Genomic DNA, 15,253 nt, shown 5'->3' with positions numbered 1-15,253 from the left:
GAGGCATGGGTTGATCCCTGCAGCCAATCAGGGGTTAGGAGATCTGTTCTGTGCTGCCAGACCTAGGTAGGTTAGTAATGAGAAACTTCCTTTTTTCAGCCATTCTTTCTCTCCAGCTTCTTTTCTTGGAGGACTAGATAGGGAAGATGGGTGAATTGACTGGGTTTCCATGTTTCCATGACATGATGGACTGTTAGACAGGGGTGGCTAAATTTACTCTCACAGTGACCCTGTAAGGGCCACCTGCTAACAAACTTAGTCTTATCTTTTATTTTCCAGACACAGAGTGTCCGTTCTTCCTAGTCTGTCCAACTATGAATGTTTTGGCATGCTATGTTATTCTGAGCTTCAGTCTAGGAATGAAATGCTTGCTAGCTGAAATGTTAGAGGGGGAGGGAAGATGCAGAAGGAGCAGAACAAATACATCCAATGGATTAGGCAGTCTGCTAAGCTTTTGTCTCTGGCCAGTGTGCCCTACTTGGCAAATGCTCATCCTTGTTCACTAGCATTTTCTTTGGTTCAATATAGCGTTAGAAAGTCATTCCTCCTCCTCCTCCTCCACCCCGCCCCCCAAGAAGTCATTAACAATATCTCATTTACACAGAACAGACAGTTTTCATCAGGCAGCCTCTAACACACTTTCGGTATTAATGAAGTTAAAACCATAGCAACAAAATAGTTCTGGCCTATTTCAGATTATTTAATCCTCTTTATCTTGTCTTTGAATCTTGGGCTTACAAGTTATTTAGCACATTTCAGTAAGTATCTCAGCACACTCAGAAAAACATCTGCACTACAAGTTGGCATTCCCCAACCTGTTGCCTTCCAGATACATGGGGACCAGAAGTCCTGGAATCTCCAGCCAGCATAGTCATCCCCCTTGCTGTCTTCTGGAATTGCAATGTGGCACTAGGTTGGGGAAAGCTTGGTGACAGAAGGATTTGTTAGCTAAGTAGTCTGTTGGATTCAGATCACACTGAATTTCTAAGGTCTGAATTTAGTCTGCTGCTTAAGTTGGGACAAAGCAGTGTGACACTTGTGCTCATGATTCAAGAAGCCATTTCAGCAGGCAGAACACCTCCAGTAGAATAGCTTCACTAGGTTTCCAAAGAGCAAAAATGCAGAAGCTGTGATGAGTGCATTGTAATCAGGGGTGTCCGTGGGGGATAGGGTCAAACAAGCCAAGATGGTAGCCGCAAAGATGCAATTAAAGCCCCACCCCTTTTAAACAGGCATCTCATATGTGATGTGGGATGGGGTTCAATACCATGGTCATGGCCATTATATTAATTTTTTTACCCTCCCCCCAAGGATGGCCTTGACTGCAGTGGTTTTATTTAGTGACTTTTAGGCATTTATTATTTGTAAATTAAATGTATTCTGAGCTTGTATCATGGTCCAGCCTATATTACATCATCTTCTCTACTAGGATCTTATGGGAGACCTTGTCAAATGCTTTAATGAAGTCTAGGTTTTTTATGTCTACCATATTCCCATGGTCAACTAAACTGGTCACTGTAGCCAAAAAAGAGATCAAGTTTATTTGGCATACCTCATTCTTAATATTCCCATGTGAGGTCCTTACAAGCAATGCATTCTTTTCTAAATGCTCACAAGTCAACTGCTGAATAATCTGTTCTGGATTTCTTTCCAGGATTGACAGCAAATTGACAGGTCTGCAGTTACTCTGCTTCTCTTTTTTCCCTAAAGGAACAACATTTGGTAACTCTTCAGTTCTCTGATACTCTATGCATCCTCTTGATTTCTCAAAGATCATGAAAAAAGTCTCCAAGGTGACATCTACAAGCTCCTTCAAGATTCTCAGATGTTGTCAGCCTTATCAGGTAGACCAGACAGGAAACACGGCCAGATAAACTAATGCAACTTTATTGTAAAGCTACATTAACAGAATCTTTTAAGTCTGAAAGTACAATCTTCCCACTGTCACCTTTACAGCCCAATAACTTAGGGAGGGTCCTTCCTGAACCTCTGGGCTATGCTTCCTCTTATCTGACCATTCCCTAGGCAGCATCTCTTGGCCCCATCTCCCAAGGTCATTCCCACATACCATTACAGATGTAATGGTTCAGTCCTGGAGACTTAAATTCATTCATGGTACCACTTCTTTACTTACCTTAGATGGCCAGTCCCCCCTTGAGTCATTTGTTCTGCTTTGGTCCATTTTAGTACAGCTTCCCTCAGGGGAGACGACCAAAGCAAAGTAGGAGTTGAGGAGCCTTCCCCTCTCCTCATCACCTGGTACTGTCCTACCATCTTCTCCAACCAAAAGGTCTTCCCTTTCTCTTTCTTCCTTTTACTATTGAGATGACATTACTTCATGCATCCTTTAGGAAGGAATACAACAGTGGTTAAAAAGTGCCTGCCCACCTCCCAATGTTACTGCTTTTTGAAAAGTTGGTACTCCTGAAGTATGGTGTGTGTATGTATGTGTGTATAGCTATGTCAATGTGTGTTCTAATTCCTTCCATCCACTCTCTAGAACAGTGGAGAAAGTTGTACATTTTATTTTAAACTACCCCATTCTATCATGCAAACATCTTGATCCAGATCATGCCACCGTGCATGGAAAGTAATATTTGAAAGGGTTTCTTCCTTATATCCACTTTGGCTATCGGGTGCTTAGCACTGACTTGGCATTTTAGCTTCTTCCTGAGATGGCATTACAGCCAAGAGCCTGACGCTCAGCACACACCAGTGTTTTTCCTCCTATAGCTTGTGCATTTGGCTACAGAACTAGGAACTACTGACGCTGCAATTCTATAGGCACTGACCTCAGAGGAAACCTCTGACTAGACATGTATTATGATTGCACTTTTTGAGTACTTTCAGATGGCAGGAAATACGCTGAATGTTAAGAAAAACTTCCTAACAGTAAAAAATAGTTCTAAAATGAACTAATTGCAAAGGAAGTTGTTAGGTCCCCTTCGCAGAAGCCAGGCTGCTGCTTGTAAGGGGTACTGATTCTGGCAAGGGAAGAGGTTAACTCAAGGCTCTAAACAGCCCCTTCCAACTTTATGATTCCATGAAATTTAAGTTGAATTCTCCACCCCTCCCCCATGTAGTTAAACTCCTTCCTTCTCTTTGTTTGGTAAGGTCGAAAAAGAATTGACACTCACCCATCCTGTTTTGGCCCTACAAAACCCGCAGGCTATGTTATTTCAGTTGTTAGAGTAAATGTGTATTGTAGGTCGGTCTTACTGCACGTGCTGTTGAGGTTTTGCATTAAGCTTTGTGGTCAACACACAACAAGGAGCCACCCAAGAAGAAGTGAAGAATGTTGGCGGATTTACTGTTTTATCTATGATGCAATAATTCCAAAGTTGAAAAAATAGGGGGACCGGCTTTAATGAAACCCACAAACCTTCTCCTGGGCTTCTGTTTGGTTCAAGGACTAAGACTGGGTTGGGGTGCTACACTGTGTACTGAAGGACTGACAGGTTGCCATCCTCAGCGTAGTGCATAGCCATACAAAGACACAGGGAAGGTGGGTCCTTAAGAGTCCTTGAGTGAAGGGGAGGTACTATGCCTTATTTTCAAAGAGGGTCTACCCCAAATGTTTGGAGACCAGCAACCTGTGTTTGCTTACACCGTATAAGCAGCAGGGAGTAGGACCTGGGTACAGTCTAGTTTTCAGGACTGTCTGCAGGAGACAGTAAAAAAAAGGCAAGAGAGTGGCCACAACAGTGCAATCAAAGCACTGCCCATTTCAATTGCACCACCTTGACAGCCATCTTGACTGTTTTGTCCACACCCTGTGGACACCCGTGCCAGTTTTCTTTTGGATGCGTTTCTTTGGTATTCTTTCTTCTTGCATAAAGTGAGTGGAAGAATTGGTTTGTACCACCAACAAGGGGTGGAGCATATTTGTATTACAGATGGGCAACATCGAATCTGATTGGAGTAGCACCATCTGAAGTAACAACAAACAGCGGAACATTATTCTCTGACCCACCAATTTTGCAAATCTAGGAGAAAAATGGCCTGATTCAGGTACAGCATGTGCGGCTGAGCTGGGGGCTGGGGGAGGGGGTTGCGAAGCAGGTTGAATTCGGCCTGAAATAATGGAGATTTTCTAGAGAACGGCAATATTTCTTGGTTTGACCAACTAGAACTGATCAATCATTTCCCTCTAATGGTTCAGAAAAAGCGCTTAGCATTTCTGCTGCAGTGGCAGCTCTTACTGATTAACAAAGCAAAGCACAAAAGCAGACTCTCAGCAAAAAGTCCCTCTAATGAATCTTACACACACACACACACACACACACACACACACACATGCAGAAACGCACACGCACACACTGATATTGCCAGCTTATGTGTAGAATGTTGCCATACTGCTCAAGGGTTTAAGAGCCAAGCTTGTTTTGTGGGAAATAGATTTCAGCATCTACCAAGAAAGCAAAGTCCCTGAATTTCTCCACTGTGTCATTTCCATTACAGAAATGTTAGAGAGATTTGGGGCACTGGGGGGAAAGGACAGTAAATCTTCCTATTTTGCATAAGGTGCGGGACACCAGAATACAATCTGATTAACATCAGATTACAACATAGTGCTTTTTAAAGTGCTTTTGTTAAGGGAGGGGAGGAACAGAATTAGGTTTTTTCCAAATAAATTGTTGAACATGGTGTTCATCAAGAATGTGGACTAATCCGACAATTGTCCTTGCTGTCAGCAATCTGCATCTGAAATCTCTCTGTCATGGCAATGCATCATCAGAGGCAAAAGTATTGAAGATATTGTTTGATTTTCAGTTATTGCTCTCTGTTATATTTCATCCAGTTGCAAAGGAGGCACACCATTACTGGAAAGATGCCTTGGTGATTTTGGCCTTACCTGAGACTTTAAAAAGATACTACCTGGTTTGATTGTTCCCCATTTAAAATGTGATTGCCAAGCCATCATGGCGATGGATTAAGATATATTTTAGTTTGACTGCTGGCTGCCTATTGCTTGGGTTACCAGTCAGAAGAAACAATGAAAGAGTTTGGGTCTCCAAGCTCTTCAGCTCATTGATTCTTCATGAAGTTTCAGTCTGTTCATCAACCCCCGAACATTTATTATATGAAAATACTTTACAAATACTACTTTAATAGTACTACAAATAATAATCACAACAATAATGGATTAGTCTTAAACACTAATATTTGTATAACATTTAATATGCTATGAGTAGACTCTTCCCATTGTCTTCTTCCTTTTGCAAAAGATCTACATGACCACCTCTGTGAAAATGGTAGTAGTGACGAACAGAATCAGAATATTTACTCACTAACTGATATCCTTTGGAGCCAGGAATTCAGGTCACTCCAAGGATCAGAAAATATAAAGATGGTTGCCATTAGCTTGGTTTCTACCACATGCTAGACTGGGATAAAATGGGGGTGGGATGTATGAGTATATAGCATGTTGTATAGATCAGGTCCATTGTGCTAGTGGTAGTAATGTGATTCGTTTGACTATAGCATGTTATGTGAATATAGTGAATATGTTTTTGTTGAGTTTAGAATTTTGTGTGGATCCAGGCAGTATGTTAAAGATGTAAACCACATCTTTAATACTTTACACTTAGAGAGGGATGCTTTTAATGAAGCTCCTGGTGCAGTTTTTAACATCTATCTTTCCCTTATGGCTTCCATCCTCAGCAGGGATTATGTTGATAGTCTCTCTTTCCACTGTACAGCAGGTACCCAGTTTTAGAATGTCCCAGTTTACAGGTGACTCCTAGTTAAGAACGGACTGCCATAAAGACTATTATATTAAAAGTTTAAGTACAATGTTTTGGGTTAAATACACAATACTACTTTGTGTATTATTATGTTTAAGATGTTTTAGTGTATTTTGAAGTGCTTAAGTGTTTTTTATGCAAAGAAAGGTAAAATATATACTATACGCTAAGGCAAACATTTGACTAACTGATGCTAAATAGCTGTTCCAGCTTCCATACAAATTCAACTTAAGGATGGACTGAGGAACAGACCTTGTTCTTAAACCAGGGACCTGCTGTATAGCTATTAGGCTCAGGAGGATAATAGGACCATTTTTCTAAGCCCTAATGGGTGAAACAGGCAGATAGAGTAGTTGGGGGTCAGGGAGGGATATCAAATATGGCAGGTTGTACTCCGAAAGCAGTTTGGGCACCCCTCAATTATGAAAGAAGGAATAGAGATTGCAACTTTACACTGGCTGCTTTCCCCCAATCTGAGCACCATTCCCTTTATGTTTCCATGTTATTAGCCATACTGTATCCAGACTGTGGAATACCACTACAATCGCTAGATGGCACCAGAGATACAAAAAACGTGCACCCTTTGCTGCCATCTAACGATGAACTGAACTTTTCATTCTCAGATACGGGTATGCCTACTGTATCAAGTGATCACACACAGAACACTAACCAGACAATCTGAGTCTGGCTGGTAGATTGGGTAGATTCCTGTCACCAATCTTTGAGTTCTTTGCAGTACAGTAAAATTATAAAATTAATACAAGGTGATTTTTGGTAGCCCTACAAAGACGACTGGACAGTACGCTGTCTTTTCTTTGAATGACAGGCAAAGGAATTTGGTGTAGGGTATCACCACATATTTATTTATTTAATTTCTAGCCCACTCCCACCAGCCAATGATGTCTGAGCATGTTACCTTCTGTATTGTTTCTTGAAAAAATGAAAAAAGAAAGAAAGAAACGGTAAAGCCTCATTCATCAATAGCATTGGAAGTTATAAAATCCATTACGCCAGTGTTGCATAGGTGCAACTGAATGCACAACAATAGCCAAGTCTTGGAGAAGAGCAATCTCACGCTTAACGAACAAAGGGAAGGAAAGAGGATAACTTCATTTTGAGGAAAAATAAATAAATCAACCCAGACTTCATGGAAACATACAATTGGAAGGAGCTGTTGAATTCAGCTCCCTCCCTGTGCATGTCATGCCTTAATGCTGAAAGACATCACTGCGGTAGATTGGATGGGTCTCTCTGGGGAAGGCCTTCCATAACCAGAGTCCCATAACTCAGACAGCTTTGTCTCTTGAAGCCACTTTCTTTGCTTTACTTGACAGACCTGCAAGGAGGACAAAACCCCCCTGAAGGGTAAGGAAGGGAGGAGCAACATCTTGACTTCTGCGATCATGTCTAGTTCAGTTGTTCTGCAACAAAGACATAATAGTTTGAAAGGCTTTATAAACTCTTCCTTGCTTCTATCCTTCCCACTTCTTTTGGGTCTTGGAGGTAGCAACCTTCTCTTTCTTATTTTCCCACATTTCCTTCTGATTGTGGAGCTGGCAAAATAATGCAGATTGGTATGTTAAGTGGTGGAAAAGGCAACCATAGATTCCTATGCTGTAGGCATGCGATCATAACATGTGAACAAAGACCACAGAAGATCACTTGAAAGAACCACATATTGAATAATACGTGTATGAAATTTGTGGCTTGTTAAGAGGTTAGTGAACACTGGAGATAAAGCATGTTTTTATTTTGTTTTATTTATAGAAAATCATATCCAAAGCAATGGTTTGTAAAAGGATTCATTATATGTAGACCAGGGCTGAGAACCAGTGGTGGTCTGATGTTGCTACTTGGCAAGCATGGCCAATGATGTGGAATGCTGGGATACGAAGAGCGAGTGTCCCAGCTCGGCTGTAGGATAAGCCTCAGGATGAGCATGTATTCCTCTCATCCTTACTTTCTTTCTCCATCAGGCTGGTTATTTTGCTTTCTTGTCCAACTTCCATTTCCTCCCTCTCCACTTCCACTGTTTGTCTTGTTTCTTCTGATATGCCTGCCTCTATCCCTCATTTCTGCCTACTCTGGCCTCAATTAGATTAGAGCAGTATTTCCCAACCATGGCAATTTCTAGGTCTGTGGACTTCAAATCCCATAATTCCACAGCCAGGATGGCCATGGATAAGAATTCTGGGTGTTGAAGTCTACACACCTGGAAGATACCAAGGTTGGAAAACTCTGGATTAGACCAATTCAGCCAAATTTTAGATCATTTTTGCTACCTGGATTTAAAAGAGAAAGATGAAGAGGTTTATCTGCTACCTGTGCCTTTATAGTGCACATATTCTGAGATCCAAAAGTACTGTAGTTTGCAGTCTTTAACATGCAAATCTTGTACTCTGCCAGGGCTATGATAATCTTTTCTAAGCTTGCCAAGTCTGAGAGTGATAAATCTTTGTGGGTTTGGGCATGGGACACTATATATACCATAAGCCTGATAGGATCTTTACAATGTTCAGAAGATGGCATTAGTAAGTATATTTATAACATTTATGTAGAATCAGAATTCACTGCCCAATAATAAGTGGTATCCACTTATCAATCACACCCCAATATATGGCCCCTTGAATTTGGTTGAACTTTTCCCTAAAGAAAAAAAAAAGGTCAACTAACAAGTGAGAAAATCTTCTGGACTGGTAAGTTGCAACAGGGCCAACCAAAATTTATTAACTTCTTTTTCCTTTAACAAGGTGTAAATACAAACAGCATTTATAATTTACAACTTCAACAAATATCTCATGGGGGAGAAATCAAGATGACCATTTCACTCGGATCTTTAGTACAGCTCAACCTGCAATACTATAGTAAGACAGCCATAGTTCTGCCTAAAGATATGAAAATAATCTCAACTGGTACATGGAAATATTAAAGATGGTGACCAACAGCAGTATTGTGTGTAACTTTATAATTGTTGCAGTCTTTGAATGTAATAGATTAATCCTCATTTTTCTAATAGTTCAGTTTATTTTTGCATACACGTTTTAGCACCTTCTTGACGTTTTGCCCATTGTCCACAGGTGCATTCAATTGTCTCATACGTACATAACAGTTTTCAATTAAAATACAGGTGCTGTATTTACAGAAATTGATGGTCATGAATGCAATTTTACAGGTAGGTAGCACCTTTCATTCAGAAAAAAAAAAAGATATGAAAGAACTTTACAGAGGAGTTACAAACAATTTTCTCCACCCGTTGAAATTCAAGCCAAAGGTGGGCCAGGTTTTTTTTTTTTAACAACTATATTACAATGCATAGCCATATTACACAACTGTTTAGGCGGAGGAGGACATGTGCTTTTACAGTTATGTCCAGAAAGTAGATTTTAATGAACCACCCAGTGCAGAATGTGAAGAGGCCTCTAGAAGAACTCTTATGTTCTGAGAGGAACTCAGCTGATCACAACTTCAGTTTTACACATCATCGGGGATGTAGCACTTCCAAGAACACCAATGGCACTTTTAAACCCATTGCTTTTGAAGTTGGGACTGTGATGAGAACGCCACCTATTAGGTCATTCCTATGCAGTACTTCTTGTGATACCTACAGAAACGGACAATGCAAAATGAAATGAAACGAAAGTGTCAGAAACAGTTTATAAAAATGGCACATTTATTGCTACAGAACAGTCATGTACATGACGGCATCAAATAACTACAAGTGGGAAACAGGATGGTCTACAGCAAGCTGTGTTTCGCCTTCAGGGTCCTCCAGCACACAACCTGTTCAGACGCTTCTACAAATCAGAAATACACCAGAAACATGGAAAAAAAAAATATATCGAGGCACTCAGCCACACGTTGAAAACAAAGTGTAACTGTTGTTATCTTTTTTTTTTTCTTTTTGTCCCTTTTCTAATTTTTCCCTTTTTTATTTTTATTTTTTTTCCTTTTTAAATGTTGCAGCTATGGGTACAGTCGCAAAAAAAGTTCCCCGCTGCGACCTCCAACTTAAAAAAAAAAAAAAGAAAAGAGATAAAGGAATCAGGAAAAAAAGGAGAAAAAAAAGAAGCTATTATACAATTTCATCTTAGTAACACATGGTAAGATAACATCTTTTAAATAGTAAAATAAAGTCACAAACTTTTACTTAGAATGATTCCAAAAATCTACAAAGAAGAAATATTCAGAATCTGACACCCCCTCCCCCTCCCTCCCCCAATATTCGTGGTATAAAAGGATTGCTCCTGTGAAAAATAAGCCAAATATATTTTTTTAAAATTTTTTAAATTTAGGCTTTTCTTTCATCCTACTCGGGTGTACTACACTCTATTTTATAGCAAAAAGGTCACTAGACAGACAAAGCTTTGTAACAAAAAGGCAGGCACTGATACATGGTAAATCTCTGCTTTTTTCCGTTATCTTCACTTAGTTGCATCACAAGTAACAAGAATGAAAAAGGCCACAGTTCATATATTTTCACCATTACGTAAGTCTATAATACTTGAAATGAGTATGGTCAAACCAGCACTGCACAAGGGTGAATCAACTTCAAGTCCCGTGAGAAGATGTTATAAAAAGAAAAAGAAAGAAGGAAGGAAGGAAAGAAGGAAGGAAAGAAGGAAAGAAAGAAAGAAAGCCAAAAAGGTCTTGGTGCCCCACTGTGTTGGAATTCACCGTATTCCATCTTTAGAAAATCATTTTTTTCCCCTTCTTGTATCAGTCAGCGGATTAAGCTTGATTTGTGCTTTTTCTCCCCCGATAAAATCCTCTTCGTTTGTGGCAATGTACTGTATTTATGGTTCACTGTCTGGCACGGGTTGCGCTGTGCCTACTGAGCAGAAAGGTGAAGATGGCAAATTCCACCCTACTTCTCCCACCCTCTCCCCACCCATCCCCACCCTTCCAATGAAATCAACAAATAAAACAAATCGGAAGACTGCATCAATACAAGTTGCATCACTGGTTGAACTGACAGTTGTATAAACATTAGTGTTCTTTGCAGCTACACAGAAGACAAATGTCAAAAAAAAAAAAAAATTAGACGAACAGATTTCCCTAATCTGTGTATTCATAAATTACTTGAATGTGGAGGTGGATCATTCACTAAAGGTTTGATAGATTTCTACAATGTAGTGTCCAAGTACTGTTTATTACTGTACAACATGTGGTTTCTCCTTCATACGAGTGTGCAAAGCATTCCAAGTCTGCACCAGGATTTTCTCACAATGGCGGAAGCATCTCAGGTTCATATGGTGCCCTGCTTCAAGCTCAAAAGACTTGCAGAATATATGGAACATTTCAAATTCGAAACAATTTGCACACCTCTACCTCTTGGTCATTAAACTCAAGTCACCACCAGATCTTTTAACAAGTGACAACTCCCACTGTAGACGTAAGTACAGAAATGGCAGCAGCAGTGAAAACTAAGCGATTCTTGATGTCTTATTTCTTAGGATCACACACTAATTTAAAGCAAGCATGTGGGGGGGGGGGGACAACACAAAACAGCATGACTGGTTAATTTTCAAGTTTAAATTCCATTATGGAACAGGAAACCATGTCCAAAACCACAGAGATTAGATTACTGTTTTATAAACAACTAAGCCTCTATTGGTTCTATGTACATCACCATTTTCATTCCTGTTTAGAATCATGTTTGCTGTAAGAATGTACTGAATGGTTGGTAATAAAAACCATCCTTTTATCAATGTTGTGACTGTGAATGTTTAAAGATTCATATAATGTCATCAGTCTGGGCAATTATTAAAAAGATGTTATTTTGATTTGCGTTGATAGCTTTTTTTATCTTGTCCAAATTAGTTTTATATACAGAGCAGACTATTTGAAATCTTTGCATTATTAATATAAACAAGCAGAAATGCTCACACTGATGACATCAAGATGTAAGTTAACGATCCTCTGATTTATCCAGGTTTTTAAGCATAACGTTATCTTCTGAAATAACAACTTCCCATTAACAGTATTAGAATTGGTTTTTTTTATAAAAAAAGCTTTAATCCTAAACTATATTAATATACTTGTCAATTAAAAGAGAATCCTGCAAACTGTTTAGAATACCAGTATTAAAAGAATTAGGTTTAAGACAAACACTTTCATCTAAACATACTCTATTAGAAGTATGGCATTTGCAATGAAATACTCATTTGTTGTTCTGATTTCAACTTACATAGACTCTGCTCTGTTATGAGCTTAATCCACCTCCACATTTGAGAAACTTATTAACAAATAATAGTATTTTTAAAAGTTTTACTGCTACTGAACCTATTTACAATTCTCAACATACACACAGGTAATCAAAATGTTTATGGATATGGAGAGGGTGGTTCACATGGTAAACTACCATATTTGTTCTTTATGTTTTTCAGTAACATAAAATTAAGATTCTTATTTTGCACTATTTCATTTAAATGAGATTTTGTTTCAACCACACAGTTAAAAAAAAACAAAAGTTTGATACAATGTATTAAAACACATAATAACAAGAGTCTACATGTAAAAATATAACTTTTACATACACAATTTCAAAATAATGATACGTTTGCCATTTTGTTGCATAAAATTTACAAATGTTTTTTTTTCATTACTATGTAACTGGCAAAACAGGAGAACAGATGGAACGTCTAGACCATTTTCAATGGGTATATGGCATTTACTCAGTGCTGATAGGTGGAAAATCTACTCAAACAGGGAGATTCCATTTAAAAATAACATGCCAAGTTTGCGTGGCTATTTTTTAAAAAATCAGAAGCTGGAACTGGAGACAAAAGGATGCTGACAAAGACTGTATTGAGAGCAATGTCAGTTAATTGTTCTGTTTACCAATGTAAATCTTCAGAAGATTCACTATGGATGCTTGTTTAGATGCCCTGAAATCCAATCACTGGATGAGTTGCTGTGTCATAAGCTTGATCTATACTTACTATAATATATATGTGTTAAGTAAAAACTTGATTCATACTGGCCAGAGAAATACTGTTCTACTCCCTCCTCCTCAAGAAAGTGCAACTTAATGCTTTAGAACGGGTAAGGCTTGTTCTAATGCTGTGTGACGGTTGGATATTGGCATTTTTTTTAATAAATGGAGGAGGCAGTATATGGTCTATCTTTCAGTAATACCCTTCAAAATGTTTTCTAAAATCAAACTCATACAACTAGCAACTTTTCCACTTGAAACTGCCCCCCATCCCACCTTTGACCATGTACTCTGAAACGCCTCAATGCATATTGTATTTAAGCTACACACATTAATTTAACATTTCTACTGGTTTGTTAAATCACAGCCACTTTTGATTATGTTACATTTTTGATGATATAAACATTGGAAGGCACAGTGGTAACATTGTAGCATTCTAACCTTGTACCTCTGAAATCTTAGAAATAGGGTCTAATGAGAGCAATATTTATGATTTAGACTTCTCCACCCTCCACCCCAAAATATATTGTGTGGGCCATCTTTCTCCAAACTCGTGCTGACTGTATGGTAGGGACTACGGCCCCAGAATTCCTAACCTGCTTCCCAGCACACTTGCGGGCTGAGAATTCTGGGAACAATAGTTCCAATCTGTCTGGGGGGCATCGGGTTGGAGAAGACTCCCTTGATCTCAGCCATGCTGCTTACACTTATCAACGTAAGACATACCTCATCTACTCCCGGATGCTCCCCAAGGGACTCAAGAAACAACTCTCTACTTTTGCATGATAAGCAACATCAGGGTCAGTGTTTCATCCTGAACTGCCCCTCCAGCAACCGAGTTGGCACTACAGGTTACAATAAAGAACCGAAGGGGCCGTGGGAAAGAGAAAGAAGACGTAAACAAAAACAAAACTTATTTACAGTAAAATATTTTTCTTAAAAAAAGTTAGTCAGTACTTTTTTTTTTTTTTTACAGGAGCAAAAAGTCTGAAACAAATGAACAAAAGCTTACCATATTCACTAATTTTAATATATATATATATATATGTATATATTTATATATATATTTATATGTATTTATATATGTGTGTTTGTGTCCGTGTGTTTGCCTGTATTTGTCAAAGGTCTATAAGATCCATCTGTTCCTCCTACCCTAAGGAATGGCTAATGTCATTACTTCAGTTTTCATTAGGACGTTTGCTGGTTTTGTAAATATTGGGGTAGCAATGCTTCCCTTTTTAATATCCAGTAAGTATAAACACTAGCTGACTAGTACACCAATGAAAACGTTCATTTTTTTCTTCAGAAGTACACTTTTCATTATTGCAAGTTTACACTTTTTAAATTAAATATTTTTTTTTCAGACTTACAAATTAATTATATTTTTTTTTCCCAAAAGAAGTTTAGGCACAAATGCATTGTCCCACAGTGTGGAGAAGATTGCCATTCAGTCTCCTGGCTGTGCATTTACAGTTGTTAACATACTGCTTGAAACATTCTGAATGATATGTTGAAAAGAGATGTCCCTCAAGTTGCACTTTTTCTTTATTTCAAAATCAGGAATGCTGAAATCTCTTGCGTCTGTGATTCGTAACTACTCAGACTTGTCTTATTATATTACAAAAACGGGGAGGGTTAAATGTTTATATGTTTTTAAGATAATACAGCTGTTAAGGAAGTGGTCTCTGGTTTACATGAAGAAAATGTGGCAACTTGGACCTGCAAAAGAAGTGGAAAAATTTCATATCAGCCAAAATGCAATCATCTTTATTATTTGTAATTTTTCATAATAATATATTTACCATAAAAAGGCTTCAGAAGCTGTTTCTCAATAATCCTTACTGTATCACCCAGATGAAGAGACTTACCATGTTGTAGACATGCTGAAGATTACCTCTTCTCCCATCCCACAACTAACTACTTCCCTGCTCAACCACACTAGCCACACTTCAGGTTCAAACTACAGATCTGATGCAGAATAAGCTGACTCAGTGTACGGTGAATCCTTACAAAACAGTTGGGAGATTTAAAATGCAACAGAGGCAGGGGGATACATTTCTAAAGCTACTAATTTCCCAATGGGATCAACTCCTGTTTGCAGAAAAATCCCTTCTGTGAAGAAATATGGGTAAATATAACGGTATAGTGTCCTTCTTCTCCATCTATAAAACCCTCCTGATTTCCTATAACTCATTCATTCATTCATTCATTCATTCATTCATTCATTCATTCATTCATATATCAAATTTTTTCACTGCCCATCTCACTCAGAGAGTGACTCTGGGCGGTTTACAATAAAACAAGAATATAAGACCAGTTAAAATACAATAAAACAGTACAATAAAAACAATCTTCTTAATAAATAATATGTTCCAGGAGGTAGATGGTAAAAAGTTCTTTGTCTGTTTGTTATATACTATATATCTGGCAGTGACTCAGTCCTGACATATAAATTTACTCCCATTATGTCATATAAATAGGTCATTTTTATAAAGCGTTTTGGGCCACGTGGGGAACACAGAATAAATTCAAATTCAAATTGGCAGTTATTTATCACTGTGTATCAGAATGC

General features: G+C 38.5%; 1 protein-coding gene across 10 annotated transcripts in view; it reads right to left on the bottom strand.

Annotated features, from left to right (window-relative positions):
* Positions 1-12,055: 12,055 nt before the first annotated feature.
* TCF4 (transcription factor 4) overlaps positions 12,056-15,253 on the bottom strand; it is a 363,342-nt gene continuing 360,144 nt past the window's right edge. For all 10 annotated transcript variants that reach the window (XM_063295805.1, XM_063295804.1, XM_063295799.1 and 7 more), the window contains one exon: positions 12,056-14,400. The gene's annotated coding sequence lies outside the window, so the exon portion shown is untranslated. The remainder of the gene's footprint in view (positions 14,401-15,253) is intronic.

The sequence above is a fragment of the Candoia aspera genome, chromosome 2, assembly GCF_035149785.1.
Source record: "Candoia aspera isolate rCanAsp1 chromosome 2, rCanAsp1.hap2, whole genome shotgun sequence".
Lineage (NCBI taxonomy): Eukaryota > Metazoa > Chordata > Lepidosauria > Squamata > Boidae > Candoia > Candoia aspera.
The sequence above is the reverse complement of the archived record's forward strand: the minus strand, read 5'-3'. Positions and strand labels throughout refer to the sequence as shown.